General features: G+C 46.1%; 1 long non-coding RNA gene across 1 annotated transcript; it reads left to right on the top strand.

Annotated features, from left to right (window-relative positions):
- Positions 1 to 579: 579 nt before the first annotated feature.
- Positions 580 to 22282, top strand: LOC139073882 (uncharacterized). Its single transcript, XR_011522989.1, has 3 exons — positions 580 to 743; positions 15256 to 15388; positions 20221 to 22282. It is a non-coding gene; the product is annotated as an uncharacterized lncRNA (long non-coding RNA).
- The last annotated feature ends 1377 nt before the right edge of the window (positions 22283 to 23659 follow it).

The following is a 23659-nucleotide window of genomic DNA, read 5'->3' as shown; positions in this document are numbered from 1 at the left end:
GCTCTTGGATTGATGGAGAGTGACACAGGGAGATTGCTGAAAGTGTGAAGTTAACTATCCTTCCTCCTCACCTCCAATAAAGGGAGAAATATTTTGGAACTTATGTAAAAACGTCTTTGTGATTTTGCCGAAGCAGATCAAGCTGACTCCTTGTTTTAAGTCCGGGGGCTGGTGGACCACCCTCAGGGTGGTGTCCTGTCCCCGTCACAGAGGAAGCGGTGCCTTTGTGTGGCTCCCAGGCTCTGCTGGCTCTTTCGGAGTTTGATTTGGGAAAGGAAAAAAAAAAAAAGCAACTTAAGCTGCTGCCATCAATTCCCAGGATGAATGGCTAAGTGATGATGCTGATGAACAATTTGCATCTAAGAGGCGGTTTGGGAGTTTGGTGAATAGCCCGTGATTGCAGATAAACACCACCTGCCACGCTGTCCTGTCCGCGCAGCCCCCTTCTGCTGGGAGGGAGAGTTCTCTCCTGGGCAGAAAGCTGGTCTCCTTTCCCTTCCCTCTCCAATGCTTTTATGCTAATGCTTTGAGCTAGACGAGAAAACTGGATTTACAGGAAGTCTAGCTGGTTATCTGGGAAGAAGGAAGACATTTCCAATTGAGGCTTGTCTATGTTTTGATTAAACTGGAAAAGCAGTGGCTGCAGGGGCCCTTTCACAATCCCCAAAGGTCCCCTTTCTGAATGCTCTGTGGATGTTGTGCCCGTTGGAATGGAAATTCTGTGGCCCTACACCAGACCCAAGGTAGGCTGGGAATCTGTGTTTTTAGCAAGCACCCTGCGTGATCTTATGAACTCTCAGGCAGTGGGTTCTAAACCTAGAAATGGGCCTAGTAATGATCTGGAGGGGGCAAAAACTAGATGCTCAGGCCTCAGCCCTGGGAGATTCTGATTCCGTAGGCCAGGAATCTGTGCCTGGGAAGTGGGAAGGGTTCTCCCAAGGGATTTTGGGAAGCAGCCAGGTCTGGGAATCACTACCTAAGGAATTTATCAGAGGTGAAGTACTGGGAGATCCCCTATTCCTTCTATAAGACCTCGAGAGGAAGCGGCAAGGAAAGAGGCCCAGGTGTGGGGATCCCTCCCAGGGGGCTGCCTTCTGGTGCCTCTTTTGACTCAGGCGGATTACCTGGAGGCAGACGGGTATTAACCACAGAGCTCAGAGGCCCTTTGACCCAGCTCCTCATTTGCTCCTGGGCAGGAACTGTATCCCACAAGCTGATTTCAGCACTGAGAGTGTCTGAGCTGGGGGAAGCTACGGCGTGGGGTGGAAACAGCACCGGACTAAGCGTTCAAAACTTTTACAAGTTTGACCAACTCGGTGAACTTGGGCAATTTTACCTAATCTCTCTGAGTGCGGTTTTGATGTGTAAAATAAGGATAATAATTCCCATTCCAGACACTATGTACAATTTATTAATGTAAGGAGGAATACAAATACTAAACAGCACCAGGAAAATGCATGAAATCACAGAAGTGCAAATTTAAGTCAACTTGAAATACCACCATTTCACATATGTGGATGGATTAGTTGTTTTTTTGTTAAAGATTGGCACCTGAGCTAACAACTGTTGCCAATCTTCTTTTTTTTTTCTGCTTTTTCTCCCCCAATTCCCCCCAGTACATTGTATATTTTAGTTGTAGATCCTTCTAGTTGTGGCACATGGGACGTTGCCTCAGTATGGCCTGACAAGTGGTGCCATACTCACACCCAGGATCCGAACCAGTGAAACCCTGGGCCGCTGAAGCGGAGTGTGCGAACTTAACCATTCAGTCACAGGACTGGCCCCATGGATTAATTTTTAAAATGAGAGCCCTAATGCTGGTGAAGTTGTAGTGAAATTGGCACCCTCAGAGGCTACTGGAAACATCGTACGTAAATTGGTACACACCCCTTGGAAAGTGATATGGAACTGTGCGCCACCGAGGCCCATAAAGATGTCCACACCCATTGACTCAATAATCTCATTTCTTGGAATTATCTGAATGATTAAAACAGAAGCATATTTACATGCATAAAAATGTGTATTCCAGCGGCCGGCTTGGTGGCGTAATGGTTAAGTTCGCATGCTCCACTTTGGCAGCCTGGGGTTCACAGTTTCGGATCCAGGCGTGGACCCAAGCACAGCTTGTCAAGCCACACTGTGGCAGGATCCCACATAAAACAGAGGATGACTGGAACAGGTGTTAGCTCAGTGACAAGCTTCCTCAAGCAAAAAGAAGAAGATTGGCAATAGATGTTAGCTCAGGGCCAATCTTACACACACACACACACACACACACATAAACGTGTCTTGTGATTGAAAGCCCAGAAATAAAACTACACATCTATGGACAGCTAATCTTCAACAAAGGAACCACGAACATACAATGGAGAAAGGAAAGTGTCTTCAGTAAATGGTGTTGGGAAAACTGGACAGCCACATGCAGAAGAATGAAAGTAGACCATTATCTTACACCATACACAAAAACTAACTCAAAATGGGTTAAGACTTGAATGTAAAACCTGAAACCATAAAACTCCTAGCAGAAAATATAGGCAGTACACTCTTTGACATCGGTCTTAGCAGCATCTTTTTGAATACCATGTCTACTCAGGCAAGGGAAACGAAAGAAAAAATAAAAAATTGGGACTGCATCAGACTAAAAAGCTTCTGCAAGGCAACCCACCAACTGGGAGACAATATTTGCAAATCATATATCTGACAAGGGGTTAATTTCCAAAATATATAAAGAACTCATACAACTCAACAACAGAAAGACAAAACCCAGTCAAAAAATGGGCAGAGGATATGAACAGGCATTTTTCCAAAGAAGATATACAGATGGCCAACAGGCTCATGAAAAGATGTTCAATGTCACTAATTATTAGGGAAGTGCAAATCAAAATTACAAGGAGATATCACCTTACACCCATCAGAATGGCTATAATTAACAAGATGAGAAATAACAAGTATTGGAGAGGATGTGGAGAAAAGGGGACCCTCATACACTGCTGGTGGGAATGCAAACTGGTGCAGCCACTATGGAAAATGGTATAGAGATTTCTCAAAAAATTGAAAATAGAAATACAATCCCACTACTATAGTAATTAGTAATAGATAGTAGTAGCTATCCCACTACTGGATATTTATCCAAAGAACATGAAATCGACAATACGGAGAGATCTATTCATCCTATGTTCATTGCAGCATTATTCACAATAGCCAAGATGTGGAAGTAACCCAAGTGCCCATCAACTGATGATTGGATAAAGAAGATGTGGTATATAAATAAATAGAACACTACTCAGCCAAAAAAAAATGACAAAATCGTCCCATTTGCAACAACATGGATGGACCTTGAGGGTATTATGTTAAGCAAAATAAGCCAGACAGAGAACAACAAACGCTATATGATTTCACTCACATGTGGAAGATTAACAAACACATCAATAAAGAGAACAGCTTACTGGTTACCAGAGGGGACGGGGGTGGGAGGGAGGACGAAAGGGGTAATGTGTATGGTGACGGACAAAAACTAGACTATTGGTGGTGAGCACAACGCAGTCTGTACAGAGACTGATATATAATAATGTACACCTGGGGCTGGCCCAGTGGTGCAGCGGTTAAGTGCGCACGTTCCCACTTCAGTGACCCGGGGTTCCCCGGTTCAGATCCCCAGTGTGGACATGGTACCGCTTGGCAAGCCATGCTATGGTAGGCGTCCCATATATAAAGTGGAGGAAGATGGGCATGGATGTTAGCTCAGGGCCAGTCTTCCTCAGCAAAAAGAGGAGGATTGGCAGCAGATGTTAGGGCTAATCTTCTTCAAAAACATAAATAAATAAAAATAAATGAATAAACAAATAAAAATAATGTACACCTGAAATTACACAACGTTATAAACCGATATGACCTCAATAAAATTTAAACATTTTAAAAATTTTAAAATTTTTTAAAAATTAAAAATATGTATTGCAGTGTTACTGATAAAGCAAAAAACCAAAAAACAATAAACCTGGAAATTAGCTAAACATTTAACACTTGGGAGATAGGTTAAAATTAAAGTAGATCTGTGCAATGGAACACCATGCAGGCGTTAAAAAAATCACTCATTATGAAGACCACGAAGCAACATGGAAAACATTTATAAGTGTCAAGTGAAGCTAGCAGAACCCCAGAGAGTGCACTTTTTTTTTTTGAGAAAGACTAGCCCTGAGCTAACATCTGCTGCCAATCCTCCTCTTTTTTGCTGAGGAAGACTGGCCCTGAGGTAACATCCACGCCCATCTTCCTCTACTTTTATATGTGGGACACCTGCCACAGCATGGCTTGATGAGAGGTACATAGGTCCACACCTGGGATCCGCACCAGTGAAACCCGGGCTGCAGAAGCAGAACGTGCGAACTTAACCACTGTGCCACCTGGCCGGCCCCGAGAGCACATTCTGACTGTAACTGCGTACACTGTGCGAGTGAGTGTAGACGAGGGACGGAGGTAAAAGTGCAAAACTGAGAGTAGTTATGCGGGGGGTAGGATTATAATAGGTCCTTCTCTCTTTTCCAAAATTAAAAAAAAATTACTGTTGTATCTTTTTTTCATAACAAAAACTACAAATTCCTAAGCCGTGAAAACTGTCGTACCCTCGAGAAAGCTTGTTGGAGGTGAATCTACGGGGTATGACTCATATTGTCATCCCTATCATCTCAGGGAGATAAAAACAGATGCCCACTTCACTCGATGCCCAGCCAAATCCTGGGGAGGGGGCACTGCGTGCGCGAGGACGCTGGGCACCTTCAGGTTGTAGGGACAGTGCGCGTCCTACGCTGGTGAAGTGAGTACATGCACAGTTTCCTGGGCCAACTGTGGGGGAGGAGGAAAAGAAGGCACATAGGTATTATGTCTCAAGGGGCTCCCAGCATAGAGAGGTAGACACCTTTTGGGGGTGTCCATTTATCCCAGTGGTTCTCAGCTGAAGCCGGTATTCTCCCCTAGAGAGCATTTTGATTGTCATGACTGGGGGTTTACTATTACTGGCATTAAGTAAATGGAGTTGAGATAGTCCTGCCTTACAAATTATCTGGTCCGCAATGCCCATAGTGCCCCTGTTGAGAAACACTGACCTAGTTCATATGCTATCGTTAGGGCCGCCATGTATGGGTGTACAGGTTGCCCGCTGCACAGCTCTTGAGTGCACAATTCACCTGGTGGTTAAATATGTAGATTCTGAAACCAGACTTCTTGAATTCAAATGCCATTTGCAAGACCTTGGACATGTTGCTCATCTTCTGTGTACCTCAGTTTCCTCATTTGTAAAATAGGAAGAGTAATAGTAACATACTTCATGATAGTAATAATGTAAGAATAACTTCATGGGGTTATTCTTAGGATTAAATGAGTTAATATATGTAGAATTTAGAAAAATGCCCGGCACATAGTAAATGTTCAATTAATGTTAGATGCTTATTATTCTCTGAGATCTAATTTCCCCAACCACTGGGGTCGGGCCCTAGTTTCTACTGCCTGATCTTGACCTGCTCCGCCCAGATTCCTGCTCTCCCTGAGGCTTAACTTTTCCTAGTCCCACCTATAATCTTATTGCAAACACCTTGTTTTTTAAGCTTGCTTGAGGTGGTTTCTGTAATCTGCAACCAAAAGTCTTAATAACTAAGCCAAGGAGAAAGACTCACCTGCATGAAACCACACAAAAGGGCTTTCAGATAAGTGTGAGATTGCCTGACCTGCAAAGACCATAAACACCACGGACAATGCAGTACCTAATCACAGCCTAATGAAATTTCCATTCAAACCACATGTCAGTAAGTGAATGGAATGCTGTTCCTAGGATCTCATTCTCTGTTCTAAGAAAACAGCCAGCCAGACAATCAGGGCCAGTCTAGACACGTGCCTGAGAAGTCAAGGGAAGAGACCCTCTCCCTCAAAAGCACCCGTCCTAGCATCGGAAATTCCATCAGGAGCCATTCAGGCCTTTGTTTAGCAGGGGATCTTCTTTGAAAACATGAGTGTCTTTGGGATGGTAACACGGAAAGCCTGCTACAGCTGACCGAGGGGGTGCTTGCTAAGTGGCTTCCCCCCTCCACCTCCCCTCCCCATCCCGGCTCCAATGGGGGCAGCCAGAGAGAACCTGAGGAGGATGGAGGCGGCAGAGCCTTGCAGAACAGATCCTCCTTCCGAATTGCGGATGGTCTCATCAACCACCAGTTTACAGAGAGCCCAGTGGCCCTTAAGGAAGCGGAAAGAACGTTTTGATTTGGTTTCTGTCTGGCATGGTGAACAGCGGGAATGATTGTAGTTGTTTTCTTTGCCAAGGACAAGTCTGATCAAATTGCTCTGAGGTGAAGGAGCAGAAGGGGGCCTAGCTTTTGGCTCCCTGGAATGGTGGCTCATCAACCATGTGCTAAGCCAGTGGTTCTCAAATTTTGCTGCACCTTAGAATCACCTTAGAAGCTTAAAAAATCTCAATACCCAGGTTGCACCCCAGACCAATTAAGTCACAATGTCTGAGGGTGGTTGTCAGACATCAGAAGTTTTTTTTTTTTGAGGAAGATTAGCCCTTAGCTAACATGTGCTGCCAATCCTCCTCTTTTTTGCTGTGAAGACTGGCCCTGAGCTCACATCCATGCCCACCTTCCTCTATATGTGGGATGCCCACCACAGCATGGCTTTTGCCAAGTGGTGCCGTGTCCGCACCCGGGATTCGAACTGGTGAAACCCGGAACGCCGAATCGGAACGTGTGAACTTAACCCCTGTGCCACTGGGCTGGCCCCATCAGAAGTTTTTAAAGACCCTGAGGTGGTTCCAATATGTAGCCAAGTTTCGAAACACTGCCCTGAGCATTTAGTGCGGGAGGCAGCTGAGGCAACACAAGGCTGGCGAGGAGCTGGCTCCTGCCCTCTAGACACAATACTTAATCGTGTTAAATTTAATTTTTTTAATCTATTTTTTCTGCTCATGTACAGTTCTATGAATTTTTTGTTGATATAATTCACATGCCATAAAATTCACCCTTTTAAAGTGCACAATCCAGTGGCTTTTAGTATATTCACAAAGCTGTACGACCACCACCACTAATTCCACAACATTTTCATCACTCCCAAAAGAAATCCTATACCCGTTAGTGTTACTCGCCGTGCACCCCTCCCGCAAACTCCTGGCAGACGTGACTCTGCTCTCTGTCTCTATGCATTTGCCTGTTGTTGACATTGCAGATAAATGGAATTGCACAATATGTGGCCTTTTGTGTGGGGTCTCTCTCACTTAGCACACTGTTTTCAGGATTCGTTTGTGTTGTAGCGTGTGTCGGTACTTCATTCCTTTTTGTTGTCAAATAGTGTTCGTTGTATGGGTGTACCACATTTTGTTTACCCATTGCTCAGTCAGATGGACATTTGTGTTGTTTCCGCTTTTTGGCTGCTATGAATAAGGCCGCCATGAAGATTTGTGTACAAGTTTCTGTGTGGGTGTATGTTTTGATTCTCCTGGCCATATATCCAGGAGTGGAATTACTGGACTGTATGGTAACTCTAAGTTTAATTTTTGAGGGACTGCCAGACTGTTTTCCGTAGTGGCTGCACCATGTCATTCCCACCAGCAGTGTATGAGTTCCAATTTCTCCACAGCTTCGTCAACACTTGTTATTATCTGTTCTATGAATTTTGACACATATATAGATTTATATAACCACACCGTCAGGATACAGGATTTTCCGTCACCCCAGAAGACTCCCTGGTGCTTTCCCGCTATTACCCCTCTTCCCCAGCCCTAACCCTTGACAACCACTCATGTGTTCTCCATCCCTGTAGTTTTATCATTTGAGCATGGCATGTAAATGACATCATACGGCACGTAACCTTTTGAGACTGGCCTTTTTCAAGCAGCGTAAATGCCTTTGAGATTCATCCCAGTTGTGTGTCCCAAAAGTTTCTTCCTTTTATTGCTGAGTAGTATTCCATTGCCTGGATGTACTGCAGTTTATCCATTCACCCACTAAAAGACGCTTGAGCTATTTCCAGTTTTCATCAATTGTGACTAGAGATGCTATAAATATACATGAGCAGGTTTTTGTGTGGACATAAATATTCATTTCTTCAAGGTAAATGCCCAGGAGTAGGACTACTGGGTCATAGGGTAAATATATGCATGTTTAACTTGAAAAGAAACTGCCAAACTATCTTCCAGAGTGGCTATTCCATTTTGTGTTCTCACCAGCAATGGATGAGTTCCAATTGTCTTTCTCATTGCCAGAATTTGGTATTGTCAGTAGTTTTTATTTTAGTCATTCTAATAGGAGTGTAGTGATATTTCATTGTGGCTTTTTTTTTTTTTCCCGAGGAAGATTGGCCCTGAGCTAACATCTGCCAATCCTCCTCTTTTTGCTGAGGAAGACTGGCCCTGAGCTAACATCCGTGCCCATCTTCCTCCACTTTATATGTGGGATGCCTGCCACAGCATGGCCTGACAAGTGGTGTGTAGGTCCATACCCAGGATCTGAACTGGTGAACCCCGGGCCACTGAAGTGAAGTGTGTGAACTTAACTGCTGTGCTACTGGGCTGGCCCCTTGGGAATTACTATTTGTTAAGTAGCTGCTATGGGCTAGACACTGTATTGCATTGCTGGAGGAACAGGGAGATGAGTAAGACATAGTCCCTGTGCTGAATGGAGCTTTCCCAGGGGTGGGGGTGGAGAAGTGAAGCTTGAACACCACTGTCCACACCATAAGAAGAAAAGTCTGACCCTCTTGAGGGCACACAGTGAGGCAGAAGGAGGAAATGGCAGCACTGAGAGGCTAAAAGTAAGGGCTCTTCAGTCAGACTGTCTGGCCCCAGCTGCACGACTTGCCACCTGTGTGACCTTGGGCAGATTACTAAACCTCTCTGTACCTCACTTTCTTCATCTGAAAAATTGGGGCGGAAGTAATGTCCACCTGAAAGAATTGAGGGGACTAAATAGGGTCGTGTAGGTGGCACATGTAAAACTCTCTGCCAATGTTAGCTATTATGATTTCTTTGTGTAGCACTGTTGTTCTGCTGCAATCTGTGAAAGCCCCCTGGAGGAAATGTCCTTTGAGCTGAGCCTCAAGGACTGGAAGGACTTCCAGGGGCTGAGCTGGGGGTGGTAAAGAGGTGGAAGCTGCTCTTCGAGATCATATACTTTGTCCCAAAGCTGATATTTCTTCTCTCTTCTTCGTCCCACCCCTCTCCCTTCAGCCTGTGCTCTCTTCTCACACGGAGCCTCTTTCCCACCAGAGGCCACTGTGGGCTCCCCTGGTGTCCTCGGCCTTACCAGGTTGCTGACTCCTGGGTTACGGACTGCTGCTCTGAGGCTGCAGGGCCACCGTTGGCCCCTCCATGGGTACTCTGCTCCCCGCTCCCAAAAGGAGCAGCACGCTGTACGGAGGCTTCTTGGCCCGCAGCCGGGTACTGCTCAGGGAGAGCGAGATTGAACACTGGGTCACTTCAAGGACAAATTATTGAGCAGTTTCTGTGTGGATGTCAGGCCTGTGTTGGGAACAGCTGTACCAGCTCGAGCTTGTTCAGTTAATAATTTACTGCTGGGGAAACGGGAGCTCAATGAGCCAGGAGGCATATTTTATGTGAACTTTGGGATACCTCTGACAGCAATTCGAGTAATTTGTCCAGGAAGATACTAAAGCTGTCTGAATTCTAATGTCCTGCCTGCCACACTGACCCTTCGGATCCATTTCATTAACGTGGTTGGCTTTGATTTATGTTTATTTTATTGCTGTGGTTTCTCTTCTGAGCTCACGACCAGAGCAGTGGTGAGCGTGGAGAATGACTCTGTGAGGGATTATGTTCCTGGGGTGTCCTGATTCAAGGAAACCTGTGGCACCCTAGTTTTCTTGTTCCCCTTCTGCAGAAGCAAGCGCTGTTATCCATCTCTGGGCACCTTCCAAGAGAGTCTATGCTGTGATGAACGTTTACGTACATATCTCCATATTTCTTTTTCTTTCCCAGATGGTGGCATAACTTCTATACTATTTTGGACCTTCCTCTTTTCGCTTAACTATGCATCCTAGAAATAATTCCAAATCATTATATACATCTACCTTATTATTTTTTTGGTAACAATTTCCCATTGTTTGGATTTACTATAATTTACTTAACAAGTCCCCTAATGATGGACACTTAGGTTGTTTCTGAACTTTTGCTCCTACGAGCAACGTTCTTAGAATAGGGTTGCCAGTGTTAGCAAACTAAAATAATCTTTCCAGTTAAATGTGAATTTCAGATAAACAATGAGTAATTTTTTGGTGTAAATATGTCCCATACTTATAGCCCAAGAGGGCAGGTCATTTGATTCATAGTTATACTAAAAAAATATGGTGTTTATCTGAAATTCACATTTAACTGGGCAGCCTGTATGTTTTTGGCAACCGTATCCTAGAACACTGCCTGGCACATAGTGGGGGCTCAGTAAAGATTTAATGAATAGATGTTTCCTTTCTAGAATGAAAGCTCATGAGGGCAGCTACGTCGGCGTATTTCCTGCTATCTGCAGTGTTTAACAGACATTTGTTCAACCCATGGACAAATGCTGCAATGGATGCCTCTGTGAATGCTTCATTTGACCCATGAGAGAATATATTTGCAGGACAAATTCATTCATTGAAAGTCTGAAAGAGTCTGCCAAATTGCCCTCCACAGGCCTCTGACGCTTCCTGGCCGAGTTGCCTAATTGTATTCCTGCTCAGCACCTAAAGTCATTTACCCTTTGGGCAACCCCTCCCCGGAGGCTGCCCTAAATGGGGTCAGAAAGGAAGTGAAAGTGCCAACCCCATTACACCCCCTCTTTGTGCCTCCTCCATCAATTCATGTCAAAAAATGAGGAATTTTAGATGCAAATGGCAGGAGATAATGTCTGGCTCATCAGGGCCCCTGGCTGTCTAGTCCCCAGAGGTGCTGGAGGAGCCCATCCGGGTGCTGCCAGCTCCCCGTGATGGATGGCTCCCGGTGGTTGGGCTGTCCCACAGGCGCTCTCCGGTTCATAGTCCACCTGCCTCCCAATCTTCCAATCTGTCATGGACACAGGACGATTTAATCATTGTAACAAGGCTGTCACTGACAGCACAGCACTGCCACCTCCGGTGGGAAAGCTAGTTCCCCGTCTTCCCTGGCCGACCCAAGCACGTGTGGTCTCCGTTTGCCAACCACTGAGATCCAGGTGGATCTGAGGTGACTTGGAGCAGGGGGTAAGAGGTGTTAAGCCTTTTGAATTAAGAATCCTAATGCTCAGATCTGGGTCTGTATTTCACCGCTTCCTGTATTAGCTGGGTGACCTTAGCCAAGTTACCTAATCTCTCTGAGCATCAGTTTCCTCTGAAGTAAAAAGGGGCTAATCACCCCTACCTATTACCTCAAAAGTTTGTCATGAAATTGAAATCAATAATTTATGGGGAAAGAGGTGTGTAAACTGTGAAGTGTTCTATAAATGTAAAACATTTTGAAGTTATGAGTGTGGACAGCAGAAGGTTTTGAGCGGTTTTGTCACTGACTAGTTGCCCCGAGGAACTCAAGGGTGGGTTTGGAAGCATTTAACTGTTTTTCCAAACCGTTTTTTCCTTTTGTTATGTTAAGGAGATGCAATCACCAACCACCCTGAACCACACCAAGGCTCGCTAGAGAGCTAGAGCTCTGCCTACGACCTTTGCCTTGCTTGTAATGCTAAGATCTCTCCAGGAGGAGCTCAGGCCTTGTTACTGTAATCTGCATGGTGCGTGGAAGCATGTTTTCCAACTGAGCCTGCGCAAGCAAATACCCACCTCTCCATTTTGAACATTCATCCCCCATCTGAAATAAACGTTCCTGCTTCCCTTTGTTCGGCGATGCCGTGACTCTAGAAATGATTCCGCATGGTCTCCTATTTGCTGCGAATGTACCTTACTCTGTGAGAGAACTACTTCTGATGGGAAGTCTGATTTAACTCTCCAGAAGGAGCCCCCTTTGGTTTCAATAACAGGTTCTGAGTTATTATTATTATTTTCTTTTTACCAGCGTGGCTTCAAAATTTCTATCCAAGAGGGCTTAAAGGATGACCACATGGAGGGTGGAAGTGCGATCGTGCCCTTTAGAAAAGATTGGGAAACAGTCAATATAAGTCAATCGTCCCCATCACAGCTCGCGAGGCTGGTTAGAGGGACAGGTGAAGCTTCTCTAAGCCACCCGTTGGTGACCTCACTGTCTCCTCCCAGGACCACGAACTGGGGCCTCTGCTCCACTGGATTCCCTGTTTCTCTATAGAAGACCCTGTCAGGGTTGTTCATCAGGACAATATTGATTCCACCAGCTTCTGGAAACTTGCTATTTCCAAAAAGGCAACTGTCCAACCTCGTTTAAGATTGGGTTTCCTCCAAGTTCTCACCTGGCACCTCTCTATCCCCAGCCCTGCTCTTGCAGTTCAAGAAAGGAGCCAATTTCTCAGCACTCTGAGGGTAGGAGAGCCTTCCCAGAAGTGGCTTCGGAGCAGAGGAAGTGCCGAGCCCTGGGGCGAGGGAGGATGGCTCATTCTTACACGCAATGAGTGTCAGGACTGTTGAAGTGAAGGTCCTGACCCGCCCTGTCCCTGCCTGCCAGCTCTGGGTTTGTGGCTCCAAACTCCCTTTTGTCCTCTGAAGTTTTTAAAAGGAAAGGTGGCAAATCATAGTGTGTGTGTGAGAGAGACACAGAGAGACAGAGATGCAAAAGCAATACTGACCTGGCCCCTTACCATGAGGACCAGTGAGTTTTGTCACTGTGTGAAATGCCAGTCAGCTGCAAATTAAGGATAACTTCCGACATCTACTTCCAGTGTCAATTACCCTGAAAAGCATCCTGTTACACCTTGGCAGCCAGGCCGCCCTTGGAGAGGCCTTTCTCTGCCAGTTGCTGCCCTGACAGCCTCACACCCAGAGGTGGGAAATACACAAGAATGAAAGTGGGTTTGTCTAGGCTGCTTGGGGCTGGAGGGAGTTCCCTAGGTGGAGAAAACAAACAGACCTAAAAAGCAGATCAAAACACAGTTCCTCTCACATGATTCTGCACCTAGGGGTAGACGGAAATTCTGAGCTCTAAGGAAGCTGAGAAGTGAGAGGTGGTTGGAGCTTGGGGGCAGGAAAGATCTGGTGTAACTGTTATAGCATGTTGCCCTGGGTGCCTCGACTCTCTTCAGCAAAGGGGAGAGAATGCATCTGGCAGAGGAAGCCTCCAGAGTTTGGAGAGGGGAGACTGGCTCCTGGCCTGGTCGGTGGTGGCCCCCCAGTGCTTCCTCACTTGCCTGGAAAGCTGGATGAGTCCCTTTCAGGCTTCTGTTCCAGGCACAGGAAAAATGGGTGAGTGGAGAATGGAAGTGAAAACCATCCCCTCTCCATTCCCACTCCTATGTCCAGTGTCCCAGGGCTCCTCTGCCTCACTGCAGTTTGGAAGTTTGAGAACCTTTGGATATTTCCAGAAAGTGTCAGTTCCCTCCTGCTTTGCTTTGGCTCCCCTGGCCTCCCTTCCATTTCTGGAAGCCACCTTCCCGCCCCAGGGCCTTTGCATCTGAGATTTGCCTCCCAGGTTCTTGGAGAGACTTCCTCTTCAGCTCAAAAGTCTCTTCCTCAAAGAGGCTTCCTCTGACCACTGCTTCTGAAATAGAATCTCTCCCTCTACCCCTACACTCTCTATCACCTCTAGGAGCTGGAACATAAGGTCCAGTGGGCAGGGATCTCTGTCAGCTTTTGCTCGTTGACGTATCTCTAGCACCTAGCACAGTGCCTGGCCCATTGCAGATGCTACTACATCTTGTTGCATAAACAGTGAATGAATTCATCACCCTGCTTTCTATTTTCCATAGCCCTTATTGCTATCAGCCATCCTCCTGCTTACTCGTTGATCTGTTTCCTTGTTTGTTGTCTGGCTCTCTGGCTACATTGGAACCTCCACAAGAGCAGAGACATTTCTGTCTTGTTTCCAGTGTCCATCATCAGTGCCTGCAACAGTGCCTGATACTTAAAAGATTCTCGATAAGCATTTGTTTAATGAATGAACAGGGCATCATGTTTCTCACAGACAGACATATCCAGCTTAAAGAGAGCACCCTCTTTAGCAAAAAAGGAGGAAAAGTCTGATGCTCAGATAGCTTGAGGTCGTGGTAGTGATGTGGGCTCAGTGAGCCGAGGAGTTGAAAGAAAGATTCTTGGACTCTCAAGGTCTGGCAGCAGTGCTCTTTTATTCAGAGAATAGCAGGGAGTAGCATAGGGATAGGACTCATGGGCAATGAAGAGCTGCAATGGGTCGAGGGTAGGGCTAAATTTATAAGGCATGGGTATGCGAGCTATTTCTTTACAAGACAAAGGAAAGATCATGAAAAAAATCGTGAGAAGTATCAGCGCAGGTGGGGTCTGGTTATTGGGTGGTCCTATAACTTTGGATACGAATCAGGTGAGGACGTCCTATGCTTCCTGGAGGATGATGTAGATCGGTATGTAGGCCAGGAAGCCTTGGGCCTCTCTCCCTGGGGCAGCCTCGATGCTCATCAGCAGGACTACTTCCATTCCTCCAGAATCATTTCCTGTCCTGAAGCATGGGTTGGAGGGTTTCTTTCACTAACACTTAAAAACATTAGCTTATATATCTACCGATCACCTACTGTGTGTGCCAAGCACTGTGAGCTTTCACATATGTTGTGCCTCAATAGAGAAATTCTATCCGATACATTAATATCACTTAAAACTTTGCATCTTTCTTTTTTTTAAAAAAGCATAGAAACAAAATAAACATCCTTTTTTTTTTTTAATTTTATTTTTCCCTTTTCTCCCCAAAGCCCCCTGGTACACAGTTGTGTATTTTTAGTTGTGGGTCCTTCTAGTTGTGGCATGTGGGACGCCGCCTCAGCGTGACTTGATGAGCGGTGCTGTGTCCATGCCCAGGATTCGAACTGGCGAAACCCTGGGCTGCTGAAGCGGAGGGCAAAAACTTAACCACTAGGCCATGGGGCCAGCCCCTAAGCATCTGTTTTGAGGGCTCCAGGTAGTTGGGTTCTGGTTTATTGGCTCTTTACTGTTTGCTTGGCATTCGCTGCCCTGGAGGATTGACTCCCAATCTACTTTCCAATTGTCTGTCCCACCAGTTCCGTTCAGGAAGGCTGGGCCCCAGCAAATTCCAACTGCCCACAGTGCCTGTTGTTTCCATCCTGTCTCATGTGCCTGCCTGTTCTGTTCCTGCCCATGGATTATTCCTATTCTCCTCTCCACTGATCCATGTCTTCTTACTTATCATTCAAGGTCCATCTCCTCCAGGAAGCCTTCCCTAATACCACCTGGGTATCTAAGCCTTATCTTTCCTTTCCTCATGGTGCCCAGCATGGAGTTCTGCACATAATAGGAGATGATATGAAGATAAAGTGCTTGGCATGTGGTAGGTACTGAAAGATTTTATTCACTTTTGTATTAGTTTGCTAGCATTGCCGCAACAAAGTACCACAGACCGAGTGGCTTGAACAACAGAAATGTATTGTCTCACAGTTCTTGAGGCTGGAAGTCCAAGAGCAAAGTGTCAGCAGGGTTGATTTCTTCTGAGGGCAATGAAGGAGAATCTTCCATGCGTCTCCCCAGCTTTTGGTGGTTTGCTAATACTCTTTGGTGTTTCTTGGCTTGTAGATGCACCATCTTGATCCCTGCCTTCATCTTGACTTGGAGTTCTCCCTGTGTGTGCCTGCTTTTGTGTCCAAATTTCCCTTTTTATAAGGACACCAGTCATATTGGACTAAGGCTCATTCTAATGGCCTTAACTTGATTGTTTGCAAAGACCCTATTTCCAAATAAGGTCACATGCACAGTACTGGGGGTTAAGACTACTGCGATATTGTGATTTTTATTAAGAAATATAGGGGCCGGCCCTGTGGCACAGTGGTTAAGTTTGCACGTTCTGCTTCGGCAGCCTGGGGTTCACTGCTTCAGATCCCTGGTGCGGATATGGCACCGCTTGGCAAGCCATGCTGTGGTAGGCATCCCACGTATAAAGTAGAGGAAGATGGGCACGGATGTTAGCTCAGGGCCAGTCTTCCTCAGCAAAAAGAGGAGGATTGGAGGCAGATGTTAGCTCAGGGCTAATCTTCCTCAAAAAAAAAAAAATAGAAAGAAATATATACAGTATTTGGCCTTCATTCCCATTTCTGGCACAGAGCCCCTAAAACCCTTGGGCATTTCCTAAGTGATGAGAGCGACAAGGATGTCTTTTGTGAAGGTAATAAGGTGAATTTTGGATCACACCTAAGGATCAGGGCTGGTTGCTAAGGGGAGCCAACCATGTGATTAGAGGATTGTAACTTTCAACCCCCCCCCCCCGCGCCCCCCCCCGCACCCCCTCCCCCGCCACCTCCAGGGAGGGGAGAGGGGCTAGAGATTGAGTTCAATTGCTAATACTCAATGATTTAGTCAGTCGTGCCTATGTAATGAAACCTCGATTAAACCCCTAAGGATTGGGGTTCAGAGAGCTTCTGGGCTGGTGAGCACACGGAGATTCAGGGAGAGTGGTGTGCTCAGAGCAAGGAAACTCCTCTCTCCTTCCCACATACCTTGCCCTGTGTATCTCTTCCATCTGGCTGTTCTTGAGTTATAGCCTTTTAAAATGAACCAGTAATCTAGCAAGTAAAACGTTTCTCTGAGTTCTGGGAGCCACTCTAGCAAATTAATCGAACCCAAGGAGGGGTCATTGGAACCTCTGATCTCTAGCTGGTCAGTCTATAGCTAATTGGTCAGAAGCGCAGGGAACAGCCTGGACTTGCCATTGGTGTCTGAAGTGTTGGGAGAGGTGACTGTCTTATAGGACTGAGCCTTTATCTGTGGGATCCAATGCTATCTGCAGGTAGACAGTGCTAGAATTGAGTTAAGCTGTAGGACACCCAGCGGGTATTGGAGAACTGTTTGGTGGTGTGGCGAAAAACCCACACGCTGTAACAGGCTGCAGAATCCTCACCACAGTATCTTTTGGAGGGACACACTTCAACCCATAGCAACTATCTGTTACCTTTGTGATGTAAATACATCTCTAGGACTGGCTTGTTTAGTACAGGAATGTCTTGATAAACTAGCATGTTTGGGAGGAGAGGAGGTTCTGAATAATGGAGTTTTCTGGTTAAAGGAGGGCTACATTGTCCTGGTCTGTGATTCTAGAAGAGTGTGTAAAGGTGATTGGATGTTTCTTGATCCAGGAACAAGGGCCTTGCTTGGGAGTAGTTATGATCACCATTAGCAGTGATGGCTCCTGGCCAGCAACGGCAGATACGTACAGCAGATGTATGTAGGGGATTTAGGCTAAAACTGACATGACACCAAAGATGGGGCCTGGACTTTACATTTGGGGGGAGCAAAGTATTGTTCTGCTTTCGTATCTTCCAGTCAAAAGAGAAGTGCTGAAACAAACAAAATTCGTTAAAGATCCAGATTAGATTGTGTCTGGTCAGCAGACATTTTATTGTCCATTTGGATTATGCGTTGATGTTACACAACTTTGACTCACTAATAGTAGGTGACAAGTATCACGCAATTACTATGTGCCAGGCCCTATCCTGAGCTGTTTACATTATTAACTCATTTAATCCTCACGGCAGTCCCATGTAGATACTTTTACTATCTCCATTCCACAGAAGAGAAAACTAAGGGTCAGAGAGGTTAAGTCACTTGTCCAAAGTTACACAGCTAGGAAGTGGCAGGATCAGAATTGAATCTAGCCTCCAGAGCCTACATTCTGCTCTTCTGCCCATGGTGATCAATTTGTCCTCATTTGCCTAGAACTTTCCAGATTTGGCACCCAAAGTCCGACATTCTGGGAGCCCTCTCAGTCCCAGACAACCCAGGATGGTTGGGCAACTTACTTCTGCCTCTCAACTACAGCTTTTCAAGGTCAGCTATTTTGTAGGTAAAGCCATAATTACCTCTAGCCCCTGTGGCATCCAGTTCGCTGATCACTAATGAGATAGGGGGATTGTGAAAATGACCTTGTCAGGCTCTTGCTGGTAAAGTAAACTGGGTAACACATGGGGAAATCTGTAGAGAGGACAAAAAACAGGGCCAAGGAAAATATTTCCAAATCAACAATAAATAATGACTAAGAGAGAGTGGGATTGGCAAAGAGCTGGCTGCGACTGAGGCAAAGACACAGTTGGGAACACCTGAAATAACACAGGTGGTGATGGTGACTGTGGCGTTATCTCTAACACTGCTTGAGTGCCATGTTTCGGGTTCTGTGCTGATCGCTGTGCCAGTGTTAGCTCGTTTAATCCTGACCACTACCACGTGAAGTAGGCACTGCTATCACCCCACTTTACAGATGACAAAATTGAGGCTGAAGAAGGGAAGTTGAGAGAATTCTTGCAGCAGCAAATGAAGCAGTCGGCCTCTGGGTGGCAAAGTGGATGTGGACCTGTGCCATTTCTTGGCTCAAAAGATTTTTCAAAATATTTCCTACTTATAATTTTTCCAGAATCTCTGAGAAGAGAAGCATTTTTTCCAGACCTGTGGTCTGCTCAGATTTAAACTGGAAATCAGGAAAAGGACCAAGGGCCAGCCTGTCCTTTCCACTCACCAGATAGATTACTATCCTGCAACAGTAAACTTCTTTTACGTGCAGAACTTGCCACACGTTCCCGGTTTTTCTGAGTTGGCACATCTCCTCTGTGACATGGCCGGACGACTGGATGTTAATGAGTGACTGACGAGAAAACACGGATGCAATGACCTGCAGGAGAAGCTCCTGGGATGTCTGTTCGGGCCCCTCAGGAAGGGCCACTGTTTCGTTTTATGCATCTTGGCGCATTATTTGTCTGTCACCCTCAAGGGCTTACAATTAATTTTCTTTTGTCCTGGTCTTTTACAAGAAGGTTACAAATGGCTCCCTTCTTAGTGTCCTACAAAAATCTTTCCTTTTAAAAATAACATCCTGTAATAGGGAGAAAAAGCTATCTTTAGAGTTGGGTCATATAATGAAAGACTTTTGTTTTGAGGAGGGAGTGGGCCTAGTTTGCCAAAATCCCAGTGGCTGTCCTTGGTTCTGCTTTCAGATAGAATGCATTAAAAAAAGGGTAGGGGTTGGGGCCAGCCGGTGGCACAGAGTTTAAGTTCGCGTGTTCCACTTTGGCGGCCGGGGGTTCACCAGTTCGGATCCCGGGTGTGCACCTATGCACCACTTGACAAGCCATAATGTGGCAGGCATCCCACATATAAAGTAGAGGAAGATGGTCATGGATGTTAGCTTGGGGCCAGTTTTCCTTAGCTAAGGGCTAATCTTCCTCAAAAAAAAAAAAAAAAGGGTAGAGGTTGAGCTGGCCATGTGGCATAGTGGTTAAGTTCAGGTGCTCCACTTTGGCGGCCTGGGGTTCACTGGCCTGGATCCTGTGCATGGGCCTATGCACCTCTTATCAAGCCATGCTGCAGCATGCCTCCCACATATAAGATAGAGGAAGATGGACACGGATGTTAGCTCAGGGCCAATCTTCCTCAAGCAAAAAGAGGAGGGTTGGCAATGGATGGTGGCTCTGGGCCAATCTTCCTCACACACAAAAAAGGGGTAGAGGATTTGTTTTTGTTTTATTTTCTTGTTACCTTTTAAAAAAATAAACTGTGATTTAATGGATGTGTGGAGTGTGATTTAGTAAGTGAAGTTGAATGGAAGAGTGGCTATCTGCATGCATTTTTTTAAATTGTGGTAAAATGCACATCACGTAAAACTTACCCTCCTAACCATTTTTTTTTAAAGATTGACAACTGAGCTACCATCTGTTGCCAATCTTTATTTATTTATTTTTATTTTCTTCTTCTTCTCCCCAAAGCCCCCCAGTACATAGTTGTATATTCTTGTTGTGGGTCCCTCTAGTTGTGGGATGTGGGACGCCGCCTCAGCGTGGCCTGATGAGCAGTGCCATGTCCGCGCCCAGGATCCGACCCTGGTGAGCCCCCGGGCGGCGGAAGCAGAGCGCGCGAACTTACCCACTCGGCCGCGGGGCGGCCCCCTCCTAACCGTTTTTAGGTGCACATTCAGTGGTATTGAGTACATTCCTTGTTGTGCAACCATCACCACCATCTTTCCAGGGAACTCTTTTTCATCTTGCAAAACTGAAACTCTGTAACCATTAAACAATAACTCCACATCCTTTGTTTTGACAGCATGTCCTAAGATGATCAAAAGGAGCATTAATAATGTGGCTTTGTCCTGCTTAACTGACCCAGGTCTCTGCTCATCACTGTTTCTAGGAAGAAGTGATTACACGGCCATGTGAATCACCGGCCTATAACGGGGTCGACTGATTGAATGCTCCCCCTCTGCATCTGCGGCCGGGAAGGTGCCTCGGAGTCACAGGTCACTGGGGCCCGCCAAGCTCAAGGGCAAGCTCACCGGGCAACTAGTGATCCAGACAACCGTCAGGTGGGACAGGTGCTGGGCTGACAGCATTCGGAAAAAAGATTGAAGGATAGGATTTGTTTAAAAAAATGTAAAGATAATAGATGCTCCGTTATAAAGATGTTAAACTGAATAAAAGGATATCAAGAGAAAATTAATTGTTCCTCCTTAGTTCTCTCTCCTGTTTCTTGTACTTCTTTCCAGCTTAAACATGTCTAAAAGCATATGTTTCCAAGTATGTTTATATCTGTATAATCTATTCTTTAAAAAAGAAACAACAATGGAATCTTACTGTTTATACCACTCTGCCACTTTCTGGCTGCCTGTGTTCACTGTATGGATGTACCATGATTCATTTAACCATTTCCCTGGGGATGGAGTGTTTGAGATTTAAAAATTGGATAATGTTGCGAAATAGGGAAAGATAAAATTTTAAGACAACTGCTGCCCTTTGAGAAGCTTGCTCAGGGCCTTATGACTCTACACACTGAAGAGACCCCCATCCAGTAAGTCAGCTAGGACTGTTCAGCTGATGAAAGTGCCATGTGGTCCTGGCGCCTGCATGATTCCAGGCCGGGGTACCACCACTGGGAAGCTTCATCCTCATTATAAATGGTCAACTTGGCCTCCTGATTTCTAAGTCAGTCTCTTGATGACTTTGGCGAGTATCAGTAAATTCTCCAGAGACCACTCACCAACCTGGGGGGACCGATGCAGTTTACAATCCAGTTTGTTGGCTTGAGGTTTGAGGCGATCAACCATGGGGGAGCCACACTGCTAAAGCATTTAGCTCAGCTGCTCTGCTGGATTGCTGGCATGAGTTACCTATTGCCCAGAGCCACCCCGAGACCTGGGACAAGTCTGAGTTCTCATTTTCTCCAAAGCCCAGGGGGATCCCAGGTTGCTCGTGGCTGGCCCCGAAGAGTCTGCCCTAAGGAGCAAATCATCTTCCCAAGATGATTTCCTCAAGATTGGGTCTGGTTGGAATCTAGCCAGGAACTCTGAGGTCCAAGATGGATCTGAGTTAGGGAGTCACACTCTGCTGATTCTGCCTGCCAGGGGAAGAGAAGCATCTGTCAAGTACCGGGGGAGTCGGGGACAGATGCCTCCCAGGCAATGCAGGAAGAGCTTCTGCAACCTCAGCTGGGGGAGATTCCCCAAGTGACAGCAACGCCTTCGCCCCCATTTAAGTTTTGATCTAATTTCTGCATATGACTTCTGAACTGATATTTTTCTGGTGACAAGGGAATAAAGCAATGACAGGCCTCAATCATCTTCGTGTGCTCAGCAGAAGAAATCACATTTTCTGCCGCTGGGATTGCCTACCATAAAAGGGCAGGTCTTCACTTCCACGGGATTTTGGCAATGGAATGTCCTCCTGCCTCCTCGAACTAGCTGCCTATGCCATTGAGAGTAGCGAAAAGAGGATTGAGACGGCGTGTCTGATCCATAAATCATCCCCAGGAATCATTCTTCTTTTCCTGAGTATTTTTGTGCTGGAGTGTAGGTTTCTGAAACAGCTTGCTGGAGAAGCAAGACCTTTCAGTGCCAGAAGATGTAATAATTTCTAGGGGCAGGAAGCATTTATTTGAAGAAGTTTCTGCAGGGCTGGCAGGCATGAGAAGTTCCTCTCTCATCAAGTGGGGAATTCAGGTCTCTGAACTTGTAATACATGAATTCACGAAGGGGATAGAAACGCACACCGTTTTGGATGTGGCATTGTTGGAGTGAAGTGCAGAGCGAGACAACCCAAGTTTAAGTGCTTTCTCTGCCTCTTCTAGCTGTGCCTAAGCCTTGGACAAGTCACTTCATGCCTCTGAGCTACATTTGTTCATTCATCAAATGGGCACTGGGCATTGGTAGCACATGGAGGGGATGAATGAATGAATTTAGTGAGCTATGCTATGCTCCTGACACGCTCATAGGTGTCTTTTCAGTTTTCTTCTCTATAAAGTGTAGTGAATACTGTACCTGCTCTCTGTCCCTCCAGGGTTGCCATGGGACCCAAAACAAGATGTGTGGGAAAATACTCTGGAAGCAGCAAAGCATATAACCGTATGGAGACCTGTTGCCGTTGCCTTTAATTCAGATTTTCCACTTCCTCTGTTTTCCCTTCCCATGCTTCCAAGTCTGTACGAGTTTGCCTGGGTGTGGCTTTGTGGGGCTGATTATTCACCATGCCACCCAAGTCCAGTGTAGACACATAGCTGGGAGTGTTGCATTTCCTCCCGAACCCATGCCCTTCGGTGCACGTGTCATTTGAAATGTACAACACCAGTGGGAACACCAGCTTCCCACATGCTGTGGGAGATCGAGGCTGAATATGTGTGTGAATCACGTGAAGTTGAAGGGCTGGGTTCTGTGCCTTAGCGCTGTTCACTCCCACGTTGTCAGAGACAAGATCTGAGTGATCAGGTGAACTTGATCTCCTGCAGCAGAAAGAGCATGTGCTAGGGAGTCAGACCCTCCGATCCAGGTCTCTCTGCTCTGCCAGTTACTAGTTGCACAAAGACAGCTAGACCCAGTTTAGGCAAAAACAGGGATCCAGGAGAAGGATCCTAGGGAACTGAGAATCAGGGATAACTGGTCAGGAATTTTATTTTATTTTATTTTATTTTATTTTTTTCCTTTTTCTCTCCAAAGCCCCCTGATAGATAGTTGTATCTTCTTAGTTGTGGGTCCTTCTAGTTGTGGCATGTGGGATGCTGCCTCAGCGTGGCTCCATGAGCAGTGCCATGTCTGCGCCCAGGATTCGCAAACCGACGAAACACTGGGCTGCTTGCAGTTGAGCGCCCGAACTTAACCACTCGGCCACGGGCGGGCCCCTGAAGTCAGGGATTTTAATGCCCCCAGGACATTCTTCCCTCTCTGGGATTTTTTTTTTCTCCCTGCGTGTTGGCTTTATTCTTTCTGTCCAGCTTTCTCCTCAGAGAGGGGATCATAGCTTCTGGTAGCTCTTGTGTCTCACGGATCATAACTTTATCTTTAGAGAAGGCCTGGTCTCTTCTCTCAATTCCAATTTCAGAAATCCTGGAGCAGAAGTCTGATTGGTCTGGCTTCCCTCAAGTGTCTGGTCATAGACCAATCAACGGTGATAAGGGGCGGGGTTGGGGGGGTTGTCAAGCGGTGGAGACAAAACCATTCCCAGAGATTGGGAAATTCACTGAGTCAGGCAGCTAACCCACCCACGCAGTTACTTCACGTCTCTGAGCCTCAGTTTTCCCCTGTGTAAAATGGGACTAATAATACCGTCCAATGCCACAACGAAGGTGTCACATTTGACACCTTCAT

This window comes from Equus przewalskii, chromosome 10 (genome assembly GCF_037783145.1).
Source record: "Equus przewalskii isolate Varuska chromosome 10, EquPr2, whole genome shotgun sequence".
NCBI lineage: Eukaryota > Metazoa > Chordata > Mammalia > Perissodactyla > Equidae > Equus > Equus przewalskii.
Note: the sequence above shows the minus strand (reverse complement) of the source record. Positions and strands in the feature narration are given on the sequence as shown.